Source organism: Diadema setosum, chromosome 5, assembly GCF_964275005.1.
Source record: "Diadema setosum chromosome 5, eeDiaSeto1, whole genome shotgun sequence".
Taxonomy (NCBI): Eukaryota; Metazoa; Echinodermata; class Echinoidea; order Diadematoida; family Diadematidae; genus Diadema; species Diadema setosum.
In genome coordinates, this window is record NC_092689.1 from 1513559 (window position 1) to 1538638 (window position 25080).

The window sequence follows — 25080 nt, forward strand, 5'->3', positions numbered from 1 at the left end:
ATGTCTGATGAATAGAACTGCGACAATTTTTTTTTTTTTTCAGGGAAAAATAAATTACAGCAAGGAGCCCAAGTCTACTGAACCATATAATCAGTAAATATTATTTTATTTGAACTGACGAATTGTGCATGTGTATTTTGTAAAGAAAAATTCATTTGACCGAGAGTTGGACCCCTGTAATAAAACGAGACTCCAATTTCTTCAACTAGGCCTGCTTAGTGTATTGTATTTGAATATTATGTGACTATTTTCCTCCGAACGCCTGGTAACAATATAACTTTTTAGTAGTCTGCAACACCTCTGTTAACAAAGTGTCAGTAGTTTGAATATACTTTCGTGAACTAGTACACACGACTTACGTTTACAAGCACGTTTCATTTGTATGAAATTGTAGCCAAAATAACATGATTTTACTTGTAGTGGCAATATCTTTTTAAAAGAAGACACTTCCATGTCACAAGTGTCCCAACAGAGATATGGGCAAACATAAGAAAAGAAGAAGAAGAAGAAAACAAGTTGGATGATTTGAACTCGTCCTGGTTTAATATTGATTGATATGCCCAGGCGTGTGTTAATGGGTTTCTTGTTCATGCTGTGATATCGTATACGTGTGTTGCGTGTTCACAAATTGTATTATGTGGCGGTTGTATGTTTGTTGTTGTTATGGTATGAATTACGTGCCATTTACACCATCTTTCTCCCAACGTTTAATGCACATGTTGAAATATAAGGTGTTTATTTTTCTGTGTGCAGGTGCCCAAATTATTTAAAAACAAATGTAGCCAAAAAAAAAAAAAAAAAAAAAAAAAGCTGCTGAAAACTGCTTATCCAATAGTGGCGAGCCAATGATTTTGCCTCTGACGAAGATTCTGCTAGGATCGAAAGCTCAGGCCCTTTATGAAAAACAAATAAACAAACCAACAAACTCACTTTTTAATTCATATTCTGACTTGTCTGAAACTTACCCAATCTATCACTTTTCTATGGGTGAGGTATAAGTACTGTAAAAGATTTACTTGACATTTCTATGTAAAAATTATAGCTAAATGAGCAACAAGACAGGAAATAAAGTTGGCGAAGGAGGAGACTACAGTAACGGAAATCATCCTCACACCAACTGTTGACCAGATAGGCCTACTCGGCCAACCAGGGAGTCAAAGTAAGGGCAAGAGCACGAAGTGGCAAGAGAACTTTATGGTGGACTCGGTCATATGTATAAGTTGTCATTCATACCTTGCATGCAAACCTTGCTATAAAATCTCATGCCAATGCTCGTAGTCGTCTGCAATCACACCCAGGCTTTCAACCACCAACGCTTACAAAATAAAAAACAAACAAAAACGAAACATCAGCAAAACGATTACGAAACAAGCACAATAAAGGTCTTTTTCGTATGAACGTTTATGTTTGTGTAGAGGTCAAACCTTACTTTTGTAATACAGTACAGAATAGACCGCACACGTCCGTCAATCAGTGAAATAATCTTGCGAAATAGGAAACGGGGAACCCCTTTTGACGTCATCAAAAATCCCCTCCGTCTTAGGACATTGCGCAATATCAGTGTTCATCCATGATACATGTATTATTAAACTGCAGGCTGCATTTCGCAATACCTGTCGTCGTGTTAACTGTCTTCGCCGTTTGAGAAGGGCGTTTCATCGGATTTATCTGAATCTTGGGACATGAGGACTGCCATTGCTCTCTTAACCACTTCATCATTGCAGCGGAAGGTATGCTTGTCCCATCGACAGTTTTCCGTAGACTCTGATAGAACACACATAAGGCACCAAAACGCACTGGTGGAGTAGTCTTGACCAAAGGCGTCACCCGTACCGATTATTTCTTGTCAACTTCCGTTAATAGAGTTCTGCATAATACAAAGTTTAATAGGGCTATCCTGCGTTTGATGTATATAGAAATTATAGTAGTAGGACAGCTTTCAATAGAAGCGTACAAGTTTTACGTGGTCTCTTAATCATTTCAGAGTGTACCATTCTCACTCACCCAAAACCCCGTTGTGACGGAGAGCCCAACTTTGTACTATGGACACTTGAAGAATATTATTTCGATTTGAATTTAAACAGTAGTTAAAGAGGGAATTATTTTCAACGGATTTGTATAACCTTTGCGCATGCTCACGATTTCTTTTCTTTTTTTTTTTTTTTTTTTTTTTTTTTTTTTGATGTCAAAGGATCAGAGGTCATGGTTGATGTTTCCTGGATCGTAGATACTATTTCGGCCGCTTTCTTCATGCAGTAATCGTTATACAGAACGTTAAAGGTCAATGTTCCTTGTGATTTCAGAAATAAATACCTCTTTATACAATAGGAAGCAAAAAAGAAAACGAACCATTCTTTTTCAAATAATGGCATTCGGTTAGACACGTTTTAACATTTAGTGTGATCATCAACGTACGTTCGCCGTCTAGAAAATGGTACTTCGCAGGCGGAAAATTTTGTTATAATTCATGTTGGTTTGGGAGACATTTCTGCTTTGCCCACTATGCATTATCTGTTCCCAGGTCACAGGCACTTATGACTTGAAACATCAAATCTATATGGATATGCACATGTTCATGTACAGGACGTTGGAATGAATATTACCCAATGCATTTCTCCCAACGCACTCACTTAGCACAGCACAACACCGGCCGAGCAAATTGCACCCAAACGAAGAGCTTTCAAGGGTTGTGGGAATCGTGAATACGACGTGTAGTACAATATTTCACAGCCCAGTCTCTGACGAGGTAGAGACGAGAGCATAATGCGAACAACACTGGACGCCATGAGCTGGACTACGGGCTGCACTGAACCATAAACCAAAATCCTTTGTGCATGGACTGCATGCTATGGTTGAAAGTTGTTGTAACTCAACTGTATACTGTTACCACCTGTTTGGATTTAGTTGTGCTTGATTACATGATCGATAAGACTTCATCTGCCGAGTCATAAAAAGACAATTTGCATAAGTTTCACGAGATTACCTCAATGGTACCGTTTTTCTTCCGAAGAGAGTATACATGCTTTGTATTATTTTGCATTTACCATACTGAAAACAGAGATTTGAAGTGTGCAACTCGGATATATTTTTGTCATTCTAGTGTCAACTAGAATGTTATACAAGACTGTACCCCTATGCAGCAAGCTGTTCTTCACAAAATAAGCATCGAACACCACTTCTTACCAGGTGACTTCTTGAGTGTTACAGAATGAAGGAGACAGGGTAAAGAGAAGAAGAATAAGAAGACAATGATATGAAAGGAATGTCATCTCAATGAGTCGTCGGCTTTGAGCTATTCGGCGAACGACAACGTGGAACGAGAGTGTGGAACCATGGAGCTACTGTAATCATGTGAGGCTTATTGATGAAATTGACCTGGAGATATACCATCAAGGCACGTCACGGATGGGGACCTCGCTTTATTGTAGGAGCTCCTTGTAACTTTTGTAGGTCTATACATATACTTCGTCCACCCCATTTCCATCGTCCATTTTAGACTCTGTTGACTGACGACACAATGGTGATCTGACCTTTTCGCAGAGGTCACTGCAGCAGCGTCGATTGAAAAACAGACGTTATACCATACTCCCATGCACGAACACACACACACACACACACAAGACACGATCGCTTACACACTCATGATCACGAGTATAAAAGTGATTATACTAGTACTTCATAAAATGTGATTCTGTAGAACGTACCATTGCGAATCGCGTGTAGACGGCCTATCCAGTGTTTTGTATGGTTCGCATTTCAAAAATGCAGTTTTCATGTCTTTGTATGTCTCGTGTGTTATGATTATATCGTCGTGCTTTCTTGTGTGAACGCCGAAAAAAAGCCGAAAATTAAACACTTGGTCACTTTTCATGTATATTCGATATGCTATACGAGAGCGATTGTAAAGTTTAATCATTGCAAGTCAGAAGTTTATGACAGTTCGGAAGGTGTTTGATGATCTCTGCCATCGATTCTTGATAAAATTTCATAAAAGATGTATATAAAGAGAAGAAATAGTAACATGAACAGTCAAGTTGTAAATACTGTAGATATACATAATAATAAGAATACATATGCATAATGTATACATCAATACTAGTATTTATGTGTGTGTGTGTGTGTGTGTGTGTGTGCGTGTGCGTATTGCAGAATGGCGGAGATTTACACACATTCGAGAAGGAAAATGAAACATTGATTGTTTACACGGAGTGTAAACATCACAACTTATGTAGAAATCTAGGTATCATATGCATGGTGTGTGCGTTTTTGTGCCTGTCTGTACAATATATTGTGTCAATAAAGCGTTTCTGTAATATATTACAGAGTGTACAATTCATTGAATTCATGGATGCTTCTTTTGATAGGCCTACAGCCTATAATAGAAACGAAACATCTTCACCTGTCCTCACTCTCCCTTGAGTTCCATAGACAGGAATTCACTCAGTTGTTGCTAGGTATACGATAGGGCAAGTCTCTGTGATGGTAAACTTTGCAAGTTGTAGAGGGCAACATTTATGAAAAAAAAAAACCCACACACATTACTGGAACGGTCTGCTCACATGATTGATATATAATATCCTCACAGTCACAAGCACGTGTGCATAACATTTAACATTGCAGACTGAAGAAGAAGAGTTACGATACATTTTTTATTAGAGGAGCTACTTTCACGTGTCTATACTTTGTGTGCATAAATTTGATAAATTGTCACCATGGGTATTCGAGGTTTTCCAGATCTTTTGCATGGAAAGGTGCAAACAACAACAACAACAAACAAACTTGTTGTTAACCACGTCAGAGGTCAAACTGTCGGAGATGAATGTTCTAGAAAATTGAAAATAAATATCAGTCCAAATACTGTTTATTGTTCGCATTTTTACCTCCGACAAAAAAAAAAAAAAAAGATGTTTGTCCCTGATATTCCCCAGCACCTTTTTCGCGACCCTCATAGACACGATACATTGTATGACGTGACAACAGTTTTTAGAATTGCCTTAGGCACAGATGAAAGCTCTACAAACGTGTTAAATGACTACTGAACAGTAGAGACTGCCTATTACGAAGTGTTTTCCGAAGGTTTTTTGAAAAGATACTTTCTTCACCTGTGTACATCCACTAGAACATCTCCTGCGTGGGTGCAAAATGATATAGTCAACATTCTGAATTTCAATTTTTGAATACATAAAAGAAAGCGCCATGGTCTCAATTTGTATGTAATAGTTTCCGAGAAAAGGTTTTCAGTAGTCATCCACATGTTGACATGAATAATTTTATGAATAATGAGTTACGAAAAATATAGGCCAAGTGTCAATGAGACTTCGACTAGATGTTGAAGCGAGCGTGATCGGAAAGAGCGCGACAATAACGACACAAATCATACCAACAACAGTATTTTCGTGCTTCATCTTTTAATATACCTTTCACTTGTAATACAGTGTGTCTACAAAGAATGAAGTGATAAGTCAAATGTACTGTTTGTCATTTTTACTTTTCTGTACTAGTTTCATACACAGTAAAAATTGATACATTTTCTGCTTTATTTTAGAAAACATTTTAGTTTAGGCTTCTACCGAAATGAGATTTTCATATCTGTTTCATGAAATATCCATATTCTATTTCATTTTCTGTAGTGCGCAGAGTGCGCTTCACATTCAAGGTGACTTAAAGTTGTAGAGTTAAATCAGACATTTGTCAGACACGCTGAACAGAGAAAGTACAATTTCATGACACTGAACAAAAGTTCTGAATTTTACTGTTTAGTTTTTGGTGTTAGGATTGATGTTTTGGTGTTGGATTAGGTGTTATGATTAATGGTGGATTAGTTTTCACAGTTTTATAGTGGAACGTGACATTAGAAGAAAGAAAAAACAATTTACAAACCAATGACATGATCCTGAACATCGATCATAAAAAGAGTATCAACTATCACTATAATGATATATGATTACTATTAATGGTTGATACTCTTGTTTGCATATAGCCCTACCGCACCGTATGCTATCTTGGTAAGATAGTATACTGTATAATGACCACTAACTCGTGCGTTTATTCCATTACTCTTGCGCATGCGGATGGTCTCACAAAAGTTTTCCCATTTAGTTAAATAAGTCGTTGGCTACCATGTATAGCATGAGCTATCTTCCCAGCATAAGTGGCGACTTTTTGACAATTATTCAAAAGCAATAGCATCATTCTGGCTCAAGAAAGTACCAGTTTGAGTCAATTTTCAAAACGCGTTCGGCTCTTTAGATCCACTGCGTTATTCAATGGATTCCCAACACAGTCCATAAACATTGGCGGGCTTTTTACCTGGGATGACATGAGACAATATACATGTATGAAGAGAGAGACCACACATCGTCTTTCGTGACAAATGACTGCAAGTGGTTACAAACACATTTCGGTTTGTCAGCAAGGTGGCGAATACCTTGAACGTGAGAGGTATTGCGGAAATGAAGGGGGACCAGCTGGAGAAAAAAACAAACAAACAAACTACGCACAAGTTGGCTCAACGTACTAGGCCTAGACGAAAGCAAATGATCCGCATTAGTCCTGGTATAGGCACAATGTCCCTTCGTCTGGACACCAGAGCTCTGTGTTTTGACTGGACAAAGCACATTACCACCAAAATACATGTATGCTCGAAAATCAAAAGGACCCTATACAGGCCTTTTTAGGAGCAACCTCAAGATCTCTTCAAGGGCAATTAAGCAGACAGCGTATTTGATAAGACCTACGTCCGGCCGATTATGGAATATGCTAGCATCAACATGCAGGAGGCTGTCCAATGGCCTCTAGCTCGCGTTGTGATGACTGAAGAACCTTGTTAGAGGATTGCAATTTTGGCAATGTTGTACAAAGTACATAACAAGCTTGCCTGTGTGAAAATATCAAGACGCAACTCAAACCTTCTTCGCACGCCAAAGGATCGAGGGGCTATAGCCAGTAGTTGCTCATTCTCTCTGTCGGACCCAGTATCAACAAAACTCATTTCTGTCATAAGACCTACGTCCGGCCGATTATGGAATATGCTAGCATCAACATGCAGGAGGCTGTCCAATGGCATCTATAGCTCGCGTTGTGATGACTGAAGAACCTTGCTAGAGGATTGCAATTTTGGCAATGTTGTACAAAGTACACAACAAGCTTGCCTGTGTAAAAATATCAAGACGCAACTCAAACCTTCTTCGCACGCCAAAGGATCGAGGGGCCATAGCCAGTAGTTTGCTCATTCTCTCTGTCGGACCCAGTATCAACAAAACTCATTTCTGTCGCGGACTTATATAAGATCACGGAATAGACTTCCACAGGGCAGCATCGAGACTACCTAACATCGACATCTTTGTGTCGAGGATCTCGAGTCGGGAATAATAGCCCAGCCAATACCATCTTTATTCTTCTTTTTTTTAATCCTCAACAAGATAAACCAACCAATGTGTATCGCCGACCTCCTTTGGAAGTGACATGGTACTAGTTGATTACAGTCACTTAACATGAAGAAGATTGAAGACTTGCGTACATCCTCTGCAGCGATTTTTTTTTGAAGTCTTATTGTATAGGATGCAAAGAAGCCAATACATGTACCTCCTTGGTCTGACCTGCTTACCCATACATTTTCTCGTATCTTGCAGTTTTCTCTCTTTCCACTTATTACTTGATGCTCTATTTGCAAAATGCGACTTCTGTAACAAGCGTTCTAACTTTCACGACGTCCACCACATGGGACATCTTTTTTTTTTCCGTCAGATTCTTTCATGTGCTTTCCAAATTAGGTCTGTTGAGATGTATATAGCTCTGTTGAAGTAAAAGAGTTAATGACTAGATGAACTTTGCTGACCGTAGATCCATCACACTGAGAGTGAGCCTGTCGAAAATATACCACCGTAAATGGACAGTGAAAGTTGCCTGCAGATTCACTTCTTCCTCTGTGTGCTCCGGGTCCAACCCGGAAGTTTGCCTGCTAGGCGACGCCCCCTGTTACATATTGCTTATCCATATGGACATCGTACATCTATTTATTCTGAGCATACTTTCAGAATGTGTATTCACACCGGCACTTAGATCGAAAACAGGTGTTGCACGCTAGCTCAATCAGGTCTGGATTCGTGACGACCCGTGTTGTGGTCCTTTCATGTATGAAAGCCGCTTTAGGTCCATTTCAAAATTTCCGTCGAGGAAGCCACTGCAATGAACAAAAACTGTATAGTGACTGACAATATGATACAGACTGTCAATGTGAGACTCTTAACTAAGCATTATTTTGAGGACAATTCGTACTGTATTTGACAGTCAGTCGTATGCTAATTAAAGAGCAAATAGCAACCTTTTATCTAAGTCTGATCATGTGAAATCTCGTGATTCATGAGCTCTCTTAAATCAATTAAACTTTTGAATATCATATTTCTAGAAGGAAGAAAAGTTTTAGGCCTATATTAAGAATAAAAAAACCCTTCTTTTTATATTACTTTTGGAAGAATAAGTGAAAGTTTAAGAGGAAGAGATGACATAAAGGGCAAAAAAGAAACTGTCTTGATCCCCGTGCAAAACTTTTTATTTTGAGCCCAAGTAAAGATTACGTATAAAAGCTGAACGTCTCTATTTGTAAAAAAAAACAAAAAAAAAACAAAAAACAAAACAAAAAAAACATATATATGTATATCTATCTATCTCTCTCTCTCTCTCTCTCTCTCTCTCTCTCTCTCTCTCTATATATATATATATATATATATATTCAGTGACAATTTCCGATGCAAGGTACAGAACGAGAACTTCTAATTTCTACCAAAATGAAAATCTAGTCTTCTGATTGGCTGAATGAACCAAGCTCGGGTGTTTTGAATGGATCACACATGCATGAGGAGCGCAACCTTTAGCAGGCCAGCTGACATTTTGGTCAGATCTTCATTGACCAATCACAGCCTTTCATAGCCAAATGAAGAGGCTTGCCCTCCAGTCACAGTATAAAACTCTTCCTAATCATACACAACTCTTTTGCCCATGGCTTTCAGTTTAGGAAAAGCTTATTCTTGACACGATTAAAATACAAAATATAGGTACCAATAATCACATTTTGCAAAAATCATATTCAGATTTGATTGTCATGCCAAAATTATTGAGACTCAAAATTGAAATAAAACTTGCATAATGACCACTTATAGCGAATGTTTAAGATATTTTCACACCATTTTTCTTGCCGTAAATCTCCCTATTCCCTTAACATTCTTCATGAGATAAAGCACATGTTACAAAAGAAGTGATTTTTCTCCTTAACATTATCTAATGATTACAATTTGAACAGATTCAAAGCAGCTATACAGCAAAGTAGAAATAAGTGTTCCAGAAGGGTCAAGCTCATTGTACATATAAGGACTACACTGACCATGCATAATATTCAAATGAGCTAAGGGGACCTGTTGATATAGGTTGTTATATAGTAATATGTGGCATGTATAGATGACGTAACCCTTCTCATCTGTTCTTTTGTTATTAGAATCATTTTCACGCTTTGATAATAACATTTTATATCCGATAGACCTGTCTTATGATCACCACGCACAATACTTCTAATCCATGGTTAATAATACTGAATTATGCTTAATGTAAAAATAGATTTTAAAAACCCAATTGCAGAAGTATCATCAAAATAGGACAAAAAATTGTGGAGTTATAACGACATTTCAATGTTTCACATGTTTCACGTAATAGCTTTTTTTTTGTCACAATCACAATGAATGCACATTAGCAAGGGAAAAGACATCCTCACCTCGCAAATAATATTATTCTTCCATTGATCTATCCACGATATGATATATGATTCTTTTGTTTTGGTAGACAACGTAGCAACTTACTTCTACATATTCCGCTGAAAGTCATCATTATAGGATACATAATAAAATAAAGCTTGTTCCTTTTTTCCTACCTTAAATAAAGAAGTCATTTAACGAAGATCAAGATGTTAATGTGTACGTCAGAGACTTGCGAGGCATATCCTCATTTTGAAATTACATATTTTGCATTTGAATAGTATTACTATTTCGCAAAGTATGTGAATTTAAGATATTTTCTAACTTCCCTATATATCTTAAATCTAATTCTGATGAAAATGCTAACTGTATGTTTGTGCCAATATATTTTACGCTATAATAAGACATCTTTAACTAGGAGTATAACGACATTCATAGTGGATGATACACCCTGAGAGTGTTTGTGCATTAAAAACTTGGTGCCGAATGTTTTTATCATTATTTATTTATTCTTTACCTTTGCTGTGAGTAATAGCATTCATTCGATACTGTATGTTCAGTCGAACAGCTCATACAGTATGTCAATATGCACATTATACATTTATAGCGTTTAATGGTCAATGATAGACAATGTACATATAATATTAATGTCGAATACACCTTAAAAAGAATAAGTTTGACCCTCAGGATTCCTGCCGTAACGTAATCATACAAACACGAAATAGACCAAAAATATATTTACTTACGAATAAAAAGATGACATGAAAAAATTTACAATCGTGGCGGATTGGTTTCACTTTTTATGAAACATTGAAGCAAGGATTATCGTCTACCATATCACCCTGCACCTTACAGATACACTAACTTCTGTTATCAAACAGTGGAAATCTCTATTTACAAATATCTCAAGGAATAGGCAACTCGTCTTCTGTTAGTAATCAAAGAAATATGAACTCATCTTTTGAAGCTTCCGTGAATGTCTTATACCAACTAATTGTACAAGCTATGTATGCCCTACCTCTGTACTATTGGACAAGCCAGATCAAATTTCAAGAATATACCAAGGCAACCGTGCATGGATCACGAAATCCCTTCTCAAGTCTATTAACAGAAAAAACAAAATGTTTCGTAAATGGGTACTGATAACCTTCTAAATGCTACAACAAATCTCTTTATTATTCTTTATCATAATGCTTTCTTCTTCACTCGGTACTGGGCGTGTAGCCAAGCAATTTTCTATTTCCAATGAGTCTGCTAAATCTAAGTTTGATATAAAGAGTACATGGAAGGTGATTAACACAGCTTTGATATCCGATTTCCCATATTACATTCTTTCAGACGGGTTTTCAATACACAATTCCGTATAATGGTGGATGTATTCAATGGTTTCTTTCTCAATATATCTAGGATCAGATCTTGCCGGCAAATTGCCTAACTCCTCAACAATCTGATTCGTTTTTCAAGAGACAGGAATGCACAGAATTTGTTTTTGTCCCCATATACTGTTGACGTCAAGAAAGCAAAGCAATTATTGGATATCTAAATAACAAAAAATACAGTTACTTACGGCATTTGAAAAACCTATCTAGTGAAAAAGTTCCGGAAAAGACGAAAATCGCAAGAGTTGTCCTCATATTCAAAAACGATTAAAACATTTCTAAACGATTAACGCTTGATATATCTTCTACTTTCAATCTCAAAACATAATAAATAGATGCATAAAATATAAGAAGTAAACAATTCAAAAATACTCGTTTGAAAACAAACTCGCATTTTATGTTTGATTGCAATATTCTTTCGAATTTCCCAGTTGAGATTCAGGAAAACAAAGAAACATAAAAAAGCATAACCCACTCTTTACTAGTTTTTATTGGTGAAGTAACTCACACCGATACGACATTTCTCTAACTGTATCGATGTTTTTCTCGATTTCATGAAGGCTTTATCAGTCAAGCCATTGTGACATCGGCTTTGTAGAGTGGTTTAGCTTTATGGTAATTAGCTTACTAATGGAGAGCAATACGATTCCACAAAATTTAATGGTCGTGAGTCAATCACGAAACCAATTTCTTGTGGCGTCCCCCATGGTTCTCTCCTTGGCCAAATATCATTCATTTTGTACAACAATGGAATCTAAAATCGTCACAGATTCTTTCTTTTATTATGTTTTGCTGATGATACAACTTTATTTCTCACAAATCTTAACTCTAATACGCTCATAAACCGTTCAACCGAACACTTGTGGCGTTGTTCCTAAGGTTCGATTATCCGAAAATAGAAAAGGTTCGTTATTCTTATGGTTCGTTGTTCCAAAAAGGAAACAAGAAATAAAATAGCGTACCAACGCACCGTCGGAATTACAAACTTGAGCATTTTTTTTTTTGCATTAACAAATCTTTGGAATAACCAACCTTATCTTATATTCCGAATTGCGGCGAGCCCTCGGAATGACAAACTTTTAACGAACTGTAACCCACTCATGTAAGATAATGAATATAAACGTGTCCAGTCCTGAAAGTACCCATGTCCACGTTAACAAGTTATCATTCAATATTGATTTAAAAAAAACCACACAAGTTATTCCTACTCATGTAAAGATCAACATTGATCAAAGATATCAATTTGACCCTAATCGACAGGACCAAGTTGGTGTAGGACAAAGTAGGACTCAACATTGATAGCGATTTACTTGGAAGACTCACATCAATATTATTTTTTTTTTTTCATGCCGGACATAGGAATCCTAAGCAAGCTGAAACCTGCATTTCCTAGGTGCACACACACAGAAATTACAGTTAACTTTGATTTCTCCATATATCTTTTGTGGAATTTTAATATGGGGTAATTCATCCAAACTTTTATGTGAATCGCTTTTTCATCTTCAGTATACGCCCTATTAGAATACTTTACCATCAAAATGACCATGCGGGGTATTTATGTCAAACAATCGATATAAAACAAAACAAAACAAATAAAAGCCAAAATTCTGAAAATGTAGATTAAGATAGCTATTGAATAGTTGCATATCTCAAGTTCATTAGCATTCGGTTTTTATCCCATGCATGTGGGTGTTGTCTTGTACTGCTCTGTTTCTACCAAGCAAATAAACTTGAGCCGAGTTGTGCTCTCGAATACCAGCCTATAAGTGTTCTCGTTCCTACTCGAAACATTTCTGGGGCTTGAAAATAAATAATTTATTTTTTTCTTGACTGGTTAGACTGTTATAAACTTGTTCTTAATGCTAAGAAAACAAATGACATGGTATTCGCGACAATACAGATAGATATCAACGAAATTAAGATTACTGTTAAAGATTTACATTTTGATCAAGTTTGTTCGATTACATTCCTTGTGACAATTGATAACAAACTTAATTGGAACGAACATACTGATTTCCTCTGCAATAGATTGTCAAAAAAATGTGGGCCGGGATATTTCATAAATTGCGATTTTTGTCAAGAAAGGTGTTGCTTCTAGTTCTTTATAATACTCTCGTATTACCTCCTTTAAACTACTGTGCAATAGCTTGGCCAAATTCAGGTATGACCAATGCCAGGAGATGTTTTCCAAAATGTTTGATTAACTATTTTCAAATTTGTGATAACAGAAGATATGATATGAGAATCAAAGATAAATTTACACTGCCTTATGCCAGAACCATACCATCATATAATTCTATATTTCTAATGGACCCAAAATCTGGAATGCCATTCCGGTTGAAATAAGACAGAGTTCATCGCTGAATGAGTTTAAAAGAAAATTAAGACTGCATGATTTAAATCAGTATGCCGAAAGTGTGTGATAAATTGTTCTCTTATGAAATATGTCAGAGAGTGTGTGTGTGTGTGTGTGTGCGTGTGTGTGTGTTTATGTGTGTGTGCGTGCGTATACACTGGTATATATATGTGTGTGTATCAATTCGTAAAGAAATGTTTTCGATTAATATCTTGATATTTTATGAATGAAATAGTATGGGGACAGGACTTTTCTATAAGGCATAGCCTTTCTGTCTGTCTCCGAACACTTTCAAATGTATATTCGTAATGTTATACTGATGCTTATTGTGATCATTCTTTTCTTTGTTCACCATGGTGTTGCCAATTTTCTACATATTTCCTCTGTTTTTACTGAAAGCGTTGAATAAATCGAATCGAAAGTGAAGTGACAACAGATGGCTTTGTTTTGTTAGCTTTAATGGGCCGGATGCATAAACGCTAGCAATTGCTTGTGCTAGCCTTTTACTCGAATCCGTATGCATAAAAAACAAGCAATTGCTTGCGAGCATGCGAGCAGAAGCTTTTGCTAGCAAGCACAAGCAATTGCTTGCTGCCCGCAAGCAATTGCTTAGAGACCAAGCATCTGCTTAAAAACGTATGCATAAAACATACCTTTTGTTTGTTCTTGCTAGCAATTGCTTACGATTTCCCAAGCTCTGCAAAATGAGCTTGAGCTTTTGCTTAACTGGGACGTTCCCTTTCAAGTATCATTTTCATATTCATAAAAGAAAGACCACACTTGTGCAGGAGTGGTACAAATCTGCAAGAAATTACTCCTAAGTAGTGTAAGAAACTTTTTCGTTTCAACAACGGGAATGTCCAGTGGTAAGCACGCAAAATGTGATGAGAAACAGGTAGGATGTCCGACTTCGGTGGAGAGCGAGGAGACCTCTCTCGACGTGCGATCTGGCAGATCCGGGCTACTACAGACAAGCAGTGAAGGGAATCAGCTAGTACGTGTCTGTGTGTGTGTGTGTGTGTGTGCGTCTGTGTGTGCATTTATGAGTCAGTGTCATTTCATAGCTCTTCTGGTATGTCAGGATATGTTTCCGCACACGCATGCGCTTTCAAGTACATGCTGTCACATTCGCCTTTGTTCTTGTGTTCGCACAGGCGTGACGTCCTTTTGTTGAAAACGCAAGCAATAGGTATAAGAACAAGCAAAAGACAAGCATTGAGCTAGACCTTTTGCTGGACGAGCTTGTGCTTTTGCTTGAAGCGATTGCTTGTAAGCAATTGCTTGTTTTATGCATTCGGCCCATTGTATCGGGCTGGTGGCACATTATTGTTTTCTTTTCTCTTTTTTTTTCCGTCAAAAAAGAGAAGAAGAAGAAACAAAAATCTTTCCTTTGTACCCATGCTCCGTGCCGCCAATAGAGTGGTGCACCCTAATTCTGTAAATGCTAATGGGATTGCTTCGACAAATGACCGCAAGCATCATTCCTCATTCACAACTAACCAAGTGAGCAGCATTTCGCTGTCCCTTTTTACAGTGCGTATAAAAAAAAGGGTTATCCAACTTTGGAGGGTTACTATTTCATAATTTTCAGCTATTGAGAGCTCAATGTTGGTTGTGAGGAAAGGGGAACCCTTCCTCTTTCCATTGGTACCTAATTATGTTGACAAACATCATGTATGGCTGAGCATATGAACTTTTTTAAGACAGCAATGACAAACTGCCCTTTTTCCAAGTTTGAGTGTCACATGCAGGAACAATGAATGTCTCACTGGATGGATGCGATCTGTCAATGAAAGTGGTCAAATTAACAGGAGAGCCTGCATGACTGCAGGCTTGTGTTTCTTCTAACCTTTTTTGGTCCATAACCTTCATTATGGCCATGTTGTTGACAACTTGGTCACTCCCATAAAATGTTAACCCATTATCCATTTTCTCCCTTCATTAGGTGATTTTTCAAATCATGTTTTGTTGCTACGAGCTCTGCGTTGAATATGAACAGAGAAAATAGACTGTGTGGGATGGCCTTAATTGTGGGAGTGACCAAGTTATCGGACAGGTACAGGTGGCCATGTTGCAGATTTAATATGGACCACAAAATGTTAGAAGGAACCCTGAGCAGAAACCTAAACACAAACATCCTTTCCTACACGCTGGCCTGTTTATTTGGGCACTTCCGTTGACAGATCTCATCCATTCAGTGAGACATTCATTGTTCATGTATCACTCAAACTTGGAAAAGGGGCATTTGTCTTTAAAGTTCATGTTCTCAGTCATGCATGACATTATTTGTCAATATAATTAGGTACCAATGGAAAGAAGAAGAGTTCCTCTTTCCTCACAACCAAAATTGTGCTCTCCATAGCCGAAAATTAAGAAATGGCAGCCCTCCAAAGTTGGATTACTCTTTTTTTTTTTTTTTTTTTTTTTTTTGGGGGGGGGGATACGCACTGGTATATGTTTGGCAGCAATCATTTAGTGTGTCAAGAACAGGACAAATGTACTTCTTTAAATGTAAATTCTATTAAACACGCGGAAACATGCATTAGCCGATTATTTAATCTGAAAGATTTCACATTTAGGTACTAAACCTGGCAAACAACCTAGTGCGCAAGATGTCTAATCGTTGACTTTTTTTTTTTAATGAGATAGCGAATGTTCCATTATTCAGTCCTGGGGTATTGATAACAAGAAAAGTTTAAATAGGTTTTTTTTTTTTTTTTTTTTTTCTTCCGTAACATATGACCAAAAAGTTCCACGCAGGAGTTCAGCATTTTCTTTTGAAATGCAGCTTAAATATTGCTGAAATGAAGAACCTCTCATTTGGTCCCAATATTATGAAAGCTCTATAGGGAAGAGTAGCTTGGAGCGTGGAAAATCAAAGCCAATGGAATGCTATGCTATAGAACCCACGCTTAATTTACACACAGTTTATAGAAATTCAACTCCCTCCCTTCTATTGTGAATGCCTCTTATACTGCACAATAGTAGTACATATATGGCAATACTAACCGTTATTTGTCAACAGGATGTGGTTTATTTCGTTCATCATGCCATTGTATTTGAGAAATGTTTGCTGCATATACATTGTATACCCAAGAGTATTTTTGCATTTTTTTAAAGTTTGTTTTGAATATTGTGTCCCTGCTCCGCATCAAGTTTTTCTTTTTTTTTTCACACTCGAAATCTACTGGGACCTATACGCTTAACAAGCTTGCTCTTATTGCATTTCTCTAGCATTTTTACCTAACTAAAAATCTTGACAAATTGACTACCATGTTCTATGTTAGTATGTTTGTACATGTATGTTCTATCCTACTGGATAGAGTGTCCCTTCTGCAAAAAGAAAGTTCTCCTTGTCATCTGTTATCCTTCCATACCCTCCCACATAAATTTGTTATTTGCCTCTAATAAGCTGTTAAAAATCAAAAATTTGTGTTTGTCTAATTTTGGGCAATTTATGTACATGTACAGCAACAACTCACTACCGTCCATTTTCGATTCTATGTTTCCAAGAAATCAATCATTCCATGAGTATCCCACTCAACGTGCCAGCGAATTTCATTTACCTATTTTACGAACGATTCTTGCTAATAACACATTTATTTATACTGGCCTAACTTCTTTGAATTTTTTGAAAAATGATATAAGAAATGTCTCTCTATACATAATAAAAGGAGATTAAAGTAATTTCTATAGTAATCATGGTAATATTCTGTTGATTAATCTTCCGCAATCGGATTGTTATTATTTTCAAAGGATTCAGAACACTGCTGCCCGCATCATTGAAAAGCTCCCCAAGCATAGTGAAATTTCATGTACTTTTACTCACCTTCACTGGCTCCCCATTGAAAAGCATCTCATATTTAAGATTCTCCTGTTACTTCAAAATGACATCAGTCCACAATACATTAAGGAATTAATTACCTCACCTGTCCCCACACGTAGTCGTAGATCACAACATCAATCCCTTCTGCGCATTCCTAAAGTTAATACAAAGTTTTATGGTGACAGGTCTTTTTCAGTGTATGGAACTCATTACCACAACATATCCGTCAGTCATCTTCCTTGATCTCATTCAAATCTTCTTTAAAGACTTATTTATTTGTGAACTGTTTTTTTCCTTTTCTTTGTACATGTGTGTGTGTATTGAAAGTAATTCGTTAATTATGTTTTATGATAATATTGCAAAGCGCATATAATATAGGGAACATTCATTTGTTATATGCGCTTTTAAAATTTCATTATTATTACCATTACTATTTATATCGCAACTTTATGATCCCACAGAATTGAATTAGCTGTTAGTTTATTTTAATTCCTTTTCAAAGAACTTGCATTACAAATAATATATTGTCACGTATTTTCTCGTCCCTGTTGTCCTAAGACAATTGCAGAGTAGATTTGATTTTAGTTATATTACTTCTGTATCTATTTCTCTACATTTCCGTGTCCTTTTCACGCATCCCATTATTTTATGTACTTCTGTCGAGGATCACTGGATCTGTTTTGCCTTTCTGATCGTTGTATTGTCTTCCTGTTATGTTAGTCTTGTCTCATTCTGTCTTGTGTCTTAGTCTCCCTTTATTAGTTTCGTCTCCCCAGTCTCTTTTGATGTTTATTCGCGTGTGTATGTGTATCTGTTTATAACTCTGTCTTCTTAGTGGGCTTCCAGACTTTTTTTCAGACCTTTTTCCCAGCCTTTTTTCCTTCGAGCATTATTTTATTTTTCTATTACGATCCACATTCTGTACCTGAGTGGCCCCACATTCTACAAGCTTTGTCTCTTTAGTGGGTCCCTGAATTTTTCGATATTTGCGTATTGTTGCAACTGATTGACAAATTGCCGTACATCGACGATGTAGGGCAATTTGTCAATCAGTTGCAATGAAAACATCTCGACGGAAGAATTTCATGAATTTGCGTATTGTTATTTCATATTTATAACTTCAGTTCTCATGACAACGTATTGTTATTCCAAGGTTCCCCAATTATATTTTTTATCAGTTTACTTTGTTTTGATTATGCAACCTTATTCTCTAGTACCAAAGAAAGTGAAAGGTCTATGCTCTTTACGAAAAATGAAATAAAGCTTGAATTGAATTGAATTGAATTGAATTGAATTGAATTAAACTGAACTGAATTGAATAGTAATATCTTACTGTGAATCCAAGCTAGACACTCTCTGCCATAATTTTGATGTACTTTATCATAGACAAACATGACAATGACTTCGTCACCGTTGTAACACTAAAGAAATATTTTTGTAGATAAAGGAGAAGAATGAAAATAGATATTACATGTGTCGTGTTTGTGTGTGTGTGTGAGTGAAGGTGTTACTATCAGACTATATATGCATTCACCAACGTCTGCCACTGTTTGCTCCCACAGTTTATAGTGTATCATGCCCGTCTAGAATGTTGACTATGGCTGTGACTATGACTATGATTATGACTATGACTTCATGACTATGTTTTATACTTTGGTGTATTTGTTATCGACGGCGCCAAAGTCGTCAACAAGCGGTGCTGTTTTATGGGGCCTTTTTCACATATAGAGCGAGACCTCTTGAAAGACCTCTAAAAGACCGTAAAATTGACAAATCTTTCAATGATCTTTCAGCAAATGTTCAGCGTAGTTTCAACGATCTCCGTGGGTGTTCATAATTCCTAAGTTATCTTCCAATAAACATCATGGTCCCCACATGGCCTCCGAAAGTTATGAAAAGAGTCAAAATAGTACTTCGGCAGACTTTCATGAGAATGATCTTTCAATGGTCTTAAAATAGTCCTTCAGCGAACTGTGTGCTCAAGGGTTTTACCAGTCTCTCAGTTGTCTTCCGGCGTTCTCTAAGAAAAAAATTGCCACCTTTTCATAGAGGAGATCACTGAAAGATTATTCAGAAATCATTGAAGGATCATTGAAAGGCAAGTCCCTCAGCGATTGTGATTGATCTCTTGAAGATCTCAGGGAGAAAGTCAGATGATCTTGTAGTGATCTCTAAATAGTCTTATCGGTTTCTCAATCACTACAAAAACGTCGGTGTCAGATTTGACACCATAGGTGTTAAATCTGAAACCGATCAAGTGTCAATAGAGGACCACACCCAAAGGTGTAAAAAGTATGTTGTGATAGTGTTCAAAAGTGTGGCTTGTGCCGAAAGGGTGGGTTGGGTGGTGGCGCGTCGCGTTAATGGGAACACCACCCTTCGTCCAAAGCCCCCCCGGTTTTGCCGAAAGGGTGCGTTGGGAGCGTTGGGTCGCGTCGCGTTGACTGGAACCCCACCCTTCGTCCAAAGCCCCCCCCCCCCCCCGGTTTTGCCGAAAGGGTGCGTTGGTACTTTTTCTCATGTAATATTAAAAGACGCGTTTTGAATTTATATTTAACCTTCAAACAACCATTTCAAAGAGGCTATCGTCCGGATCGGTTTACACTCTATTACAACTTGGTCTACAGCCAGTTGGTCTAATAGACTGTTTAATATCAGTTGGTCTAATATATACCAGTTGGTCTAGTCATCATTTCGTCCAATTACTGTTTGGTCTAATTGCTATTTGTTGTTTAATACAAAACTCGTCTTTTAACCCTATAAAGCCCAAGGGGGGGGGGGGGCACATTGTGCCCCCTACCAGGTTTGTCATTCGCCACTCCTTCGCCCTTAATCCAGTTTTAACCAAATTTGGTGACTTTTCCAAAAATCTTATTTCCAACATTTTGATATATAGTTTAGCTATATTTGATATTGCTGGTTGCCATGGCAACAATAAAACTGACAACCATGTCAGTCAGATTTTGCATATTTTTCTGTTCCAATTCCAATTAACCATATTATAATGTATAAAATGGGCGTTTGTTGGCTGAAATTTGCTGAAGGAGCAAAATGTGAAGTAATTATCGCCCTGAAATGTTTTTCCTATTATTTCCTTTGTTTTTCCGTGACAATGCCATAAAACAGTAGCTATAGTAGAGATACTTGAAAATAACAGTATTTTCCAAAGATTGCCATTCTATTTTGTGTCATTTTGATTCCTCCACCCAAGTTATACCTCTAATATCATTTGTTTATCACATTATCAATCTGCAAACTTAAAATTCCGATATTATTGGACTATGAAATATGATAACTATGCATGTACCTATCCCTAACAATACATCACAGGTCTCATAATGTATTTCTTTATTTTGTTATGAATAGCGCCCCCATGTAGTGACCTTGAGAAATTTCAACCATAAAAACTAATGAGCTTTGACTTGCAGATCATTTGTGGCAAATATGAAAAATATTGGTCTATGATAAGACATACTGGGGATAAAGAAATTATACAGAAAAATCATGTTTTTAGCATATTTCCTATGTATTTCTTTATATTGTGGTAAATAGCGCCCTCTATGTGTCACCATGAAAAAAATCAAGTATGTGGTCATGTAGACTATGAGTTGCTCTACCCATGTGCCAAATGTGACGATGAAACATCAAAAAATAACATCAAAATAGCTTGGGCTTTATAGGGTTACATGAGAAAAAGAGAAAAAGTACCAACGCACCCTTTCGGCAAAACCGGGGGGGGGGGGGGATTTGGACGAAGGGTGGGGTTCCAGTCAACGCGACGCGATCCAACGCTCCCAACGCACCCTTTCGGCAAAACCGGGGGGGCTTTGGACGAAGGGTGGTGTTCCCATTAACGCGACGCGCCACCACCCAACCCACCCTTTCGGCACAAGCCGTTCGAAAGTGTTCACTTGGCGCTTCGTAGTGCTGATTTGACACTGTAGCTCTTGATCGTCTTGCTGAAGTGCAAAATTAGCAAGAAGAACAATAACTATTAAAGAAACTATTCCAAAAACAATTTTAAATTTTGAAGTGACACCCGGAGGTGTTAATCTAACACCACAAATGAGCACCGGAAATATAACACCAGCTCGGTGTTTTATATTTAACATTGGACTTTTTGCAGTGGTGAATGTTCGACAATTTTCAAGGTCCTGCAAAGAACTCTTGATGAATTTGTTGGAAAAATTTGGGTTTTTTGTTTTGTCTCTCAAAAGTCTTTCGAGGGGGTTTAGAGCCATTCCACATAGACACTGTTTTATCTGGTTTTAGAGACTGATGATGGTATCTTACTAATTTTAGGACTCTCAGTGGTCTCTCAAGCGTCTCCGTCATGTGGAATGGGGACCTTAAAAACAATGCTTAGAGAGCATGCACATGTCGTCTGGGTGGACTATATACAAGTGGGATAAATTCCTTAGGTAGGTAGGTAGGTCGGTAGGTAGGTATTTATTTCCGTTAAAACATATAAAAATTACAGTTTAAAATGGCTGGAGTCCATCCTATCCATATTCAAAAAGAAGTAGTATGCACTCCCTTCTTCCTTACTCCTCTTCTTCTTTTATAAAGCAAGTCGCACTTCGAACCCGCAAACTTATATCTGATACGAGAGCTACTAGCATGACTAGCACGTCACTTTGCTTTGTGGCCCCGGGTTTGTGACACTTCCGTTTGCTTCACGTTATATCTCCAGCTCATCTCATTATGAATAATGAATAAATGAATAAATATTGTATTCCGGGCGATCACATAAAGCTAATTTTGGTTTTGTTTTGAGGTTTTTTTTTTTCACGTATTATAATAATACAGAAACCATCAAAACAAACAAATCAAATCTAATCAAATTTGCATTCTCAAGGTGAACGAGAATTGTAGCGTTTCCTTCTTTCACCACCTTAACACACATGACCCGCGGTGGACCACAAGCTTCAAGGGTCAGTTTTAATATCAAATTTAAAGAGGCATTAGGCCTAAGCAGAAAAATATGTCTGGGAATCCCGAGTTGCTACATAATGTTGTCGTTGTTGTCGTTTTTCAAGAGCGATCTTTGTTCATGGAATTTCCCACATCTCAAGCCAAACAAACAAAAGAAAAAAAAAACACAATTTGACAGTCTATCGTACAGATGTGAAGACGTGAAACGTATTTGAAACGAGCTCTGAACACCGGTAAGAAACTTCAAAGCGTGTAGACATATAGATATTTCGTATTATCTGAATTTTCCTATTAAGTGAATGTATGTAAATGTATTGCAAGTGAATGAGGGAAATGTAGTTGATTGAAGTGAATGTATATGGCAATGAATGTAGAGAAATCGTTACAGCCTATATGAACTGTATATCCTACGTTAGACATCTCGGGTATATGGTCTTATCTGCGCGTGTCGTTTGTGCTAACATCATTTGTGACTTTAAGTCTCGTTCGCCATAGAAGTAATATCTTACACCACAGTAATGTCATTTAATGTAAATCCCTGATTCATCTCTTCAGTTATTTCGTCTCTAATATGGGAATGAAGGAGAGGAGAAGGACGAGCTACATATGCCTGAGTGTAAACTATCAAATCAGTTAGACACGGTATGACGACTGTGCTTGATATCACTCCGGGATATCACGGACAAAGAGAAAGTACTGGCCAACTAATAATACAAGCAAAAATAGGTAAATCTGAAAAAGAGAGTGTTTTCAAATCTATTCCATGATTAAGCATAAAAAGAAAACATAAAGAATTGTCTTCTTAAGATCTTTATTTTGGCAGTTTTGATGATTTACAGATTAAGGACGTTACATCTGAGGGTAAAAAGTGGCTATACGTTTCCTGCAATATTTCAAAGTAGCTCGTTAGAGGGTTTGCCTATTGCGCCATACCTCTGATCTCTAATTGCTTGATAGACAACGTGTACACATGACTCGAAGCTGTTCGCCAGTTGACACATGGATTGCGTCTGTGGCGCCAACTCGACGTAATAGAACGGTCCTGTAATGTCTTCGGAATTTCTGCATGCTTTATCCAAAAAAAAAAAAAAAAAATGCCCTTAAAGTTAACATTCAAAGAAAATTTAAATGCTGTGTTTCTGCTAGAATCTTGGAAAGGACAAAATGTAAGACTTTTATTCATTTCACAACGGGGAATGCAACAAGAGCAAAGAGAAATTTCGTTCAATGTTTGCGGTAATACCAGCACTTCGAATGAATTCGGGAAAATTCGGTGAAGGTTTTACTGACGTCATAAAAATGGACCAATCTAACAGCAGCAGACGACGTGTCACAAGTAAATCACCAATCATAAATGCATTCATTGTTACTGAAAAAGAGGTTGAATTACTTCGAATTACGCTATTTGTGATATTCTTGGAATGAAAAAGGTGGCACTGAACGCTGCTGTACCAGTGCCCTGCTTAGAAACCATCACTGGAAAGGCATTACGATTTTAGAGTGCAAGGGCCATCGCATTTTCGAATTTGAAAAGCTCGTCTAACAATGCTGAATGTGAATGACCAACAAACCACCCCTCGCTGCAGTGCGGCTGAATTAATGCATAACTCAACTTACGGTAGACTAAGATTCACTTTGCATTGGTATAGCATTTATCTCGGCTAAATACCAATAAAACGCTCACCAAGAAAATCAGTTACACCTTCAGTGACCTTTGAACCTCTAAATTGTCTATAGGACGTAGTATGCTTTTGCTTGCTGAGTCCATTCTGTGACGTCACAAATATCAGGCTTGTTCGGCGAATTTTGGTAGATTTTCGAAATAGAAAGGAGACTGACATTCTCCTTTATGTTGCACAAATCTTAGCTGGGGCTAGCTACAACCAGAGTAATATCAAGAATGTCTAAGGAACATTACAGAGTAGAGTTTGTAAGATCCTGAAACGTCAAGGTGAGACGTGGAATGGTAATGTCACGGAAACCTTCAGGACATCCAATCTTAACCACATGACGAGACAGGCGCGGTGGAGCAACCCAATTTGCATCTCATTATCGCCCCGTTCTATTTGAATTTCCAACGGGCATCCACGGCTGCCCGAAACTGTGTGCATGAAAAAGTCAAATCTTTACCTTCTCCTTGTGCCGCTATGCGTGCCGCTAGTAAACTCAAACTTCCCACACTATTTTTTAAAAACCTTCCTTTTGATGAAAAAATTATTTGCTGCACTAGAACTTGAGATATTAAAGCGTTTTGAAATTCACCTCTCGCAAAACATGCTCTCTGTTTTTTTCCGACTGGACTATGGCCGGGCTCCAGTGTGTCCGAAATTGGCAACATAAGTTTATCAGGCCTCAATCCATATATGGTGAAAGTTTTCGCTTGGTTCCACTTGTACTTTTTGAGAAATCAACTTGTTTCTACAGGGTTTGGAATAGAAAATTGTAGTCAGCGAAACGATTGAAAATGACGTCATTTCTTTTCCCGTAATATTGGGCATGCGTGGTACGTGAGATTCAGGATTTCGTGCTCATTGTTGGTTTGCATGTGACGCAGTCAGTTTTGCTGAGTGTCGCACGGCGGTGACTGCTGAGCTGCTGCCGCGCACGCTGCATGCAGCAAAGCTTTGTGTGTGCTGTGACATACAGTCACGCGATTATATATACATGGGACCGACCTGCACGCTTTGCGTTCGTGTCATTTTTTACATCACCTTCTGTTTTTTCCCGACACAACCATGGCCGGGAATATTACGGTATGACATTTAAAATGCAAGCAGATAAATAAATTTCGATGTACTTTGTTCGAATGGCGCTTTGGTTCCGCAATCACACTTCGTGAAT

General features: G+C 37.6%; 1 protein-coding gene across 1 annotated transcript in view; it reads left to right on the plus strand.

Moving 5' to 3' along the window:
- Positions 1–1587: 1587 nt before the first annotated feature.
- The window catches only part of LOC140228980 (uncharacterized), a 39122-nt gene continuing 15629 nt past the window's right edge, over positions 1588–25080 (plus strand). Inside the window, exon 1 of the mRNA XM_072309238.1 lies at positions 1588–1730. The gene's annotated coding sequence lies outside the window, so the exon portion shown is untranslated. The remainder of the gene's footprint in view (positions 1731–25080) is intronic.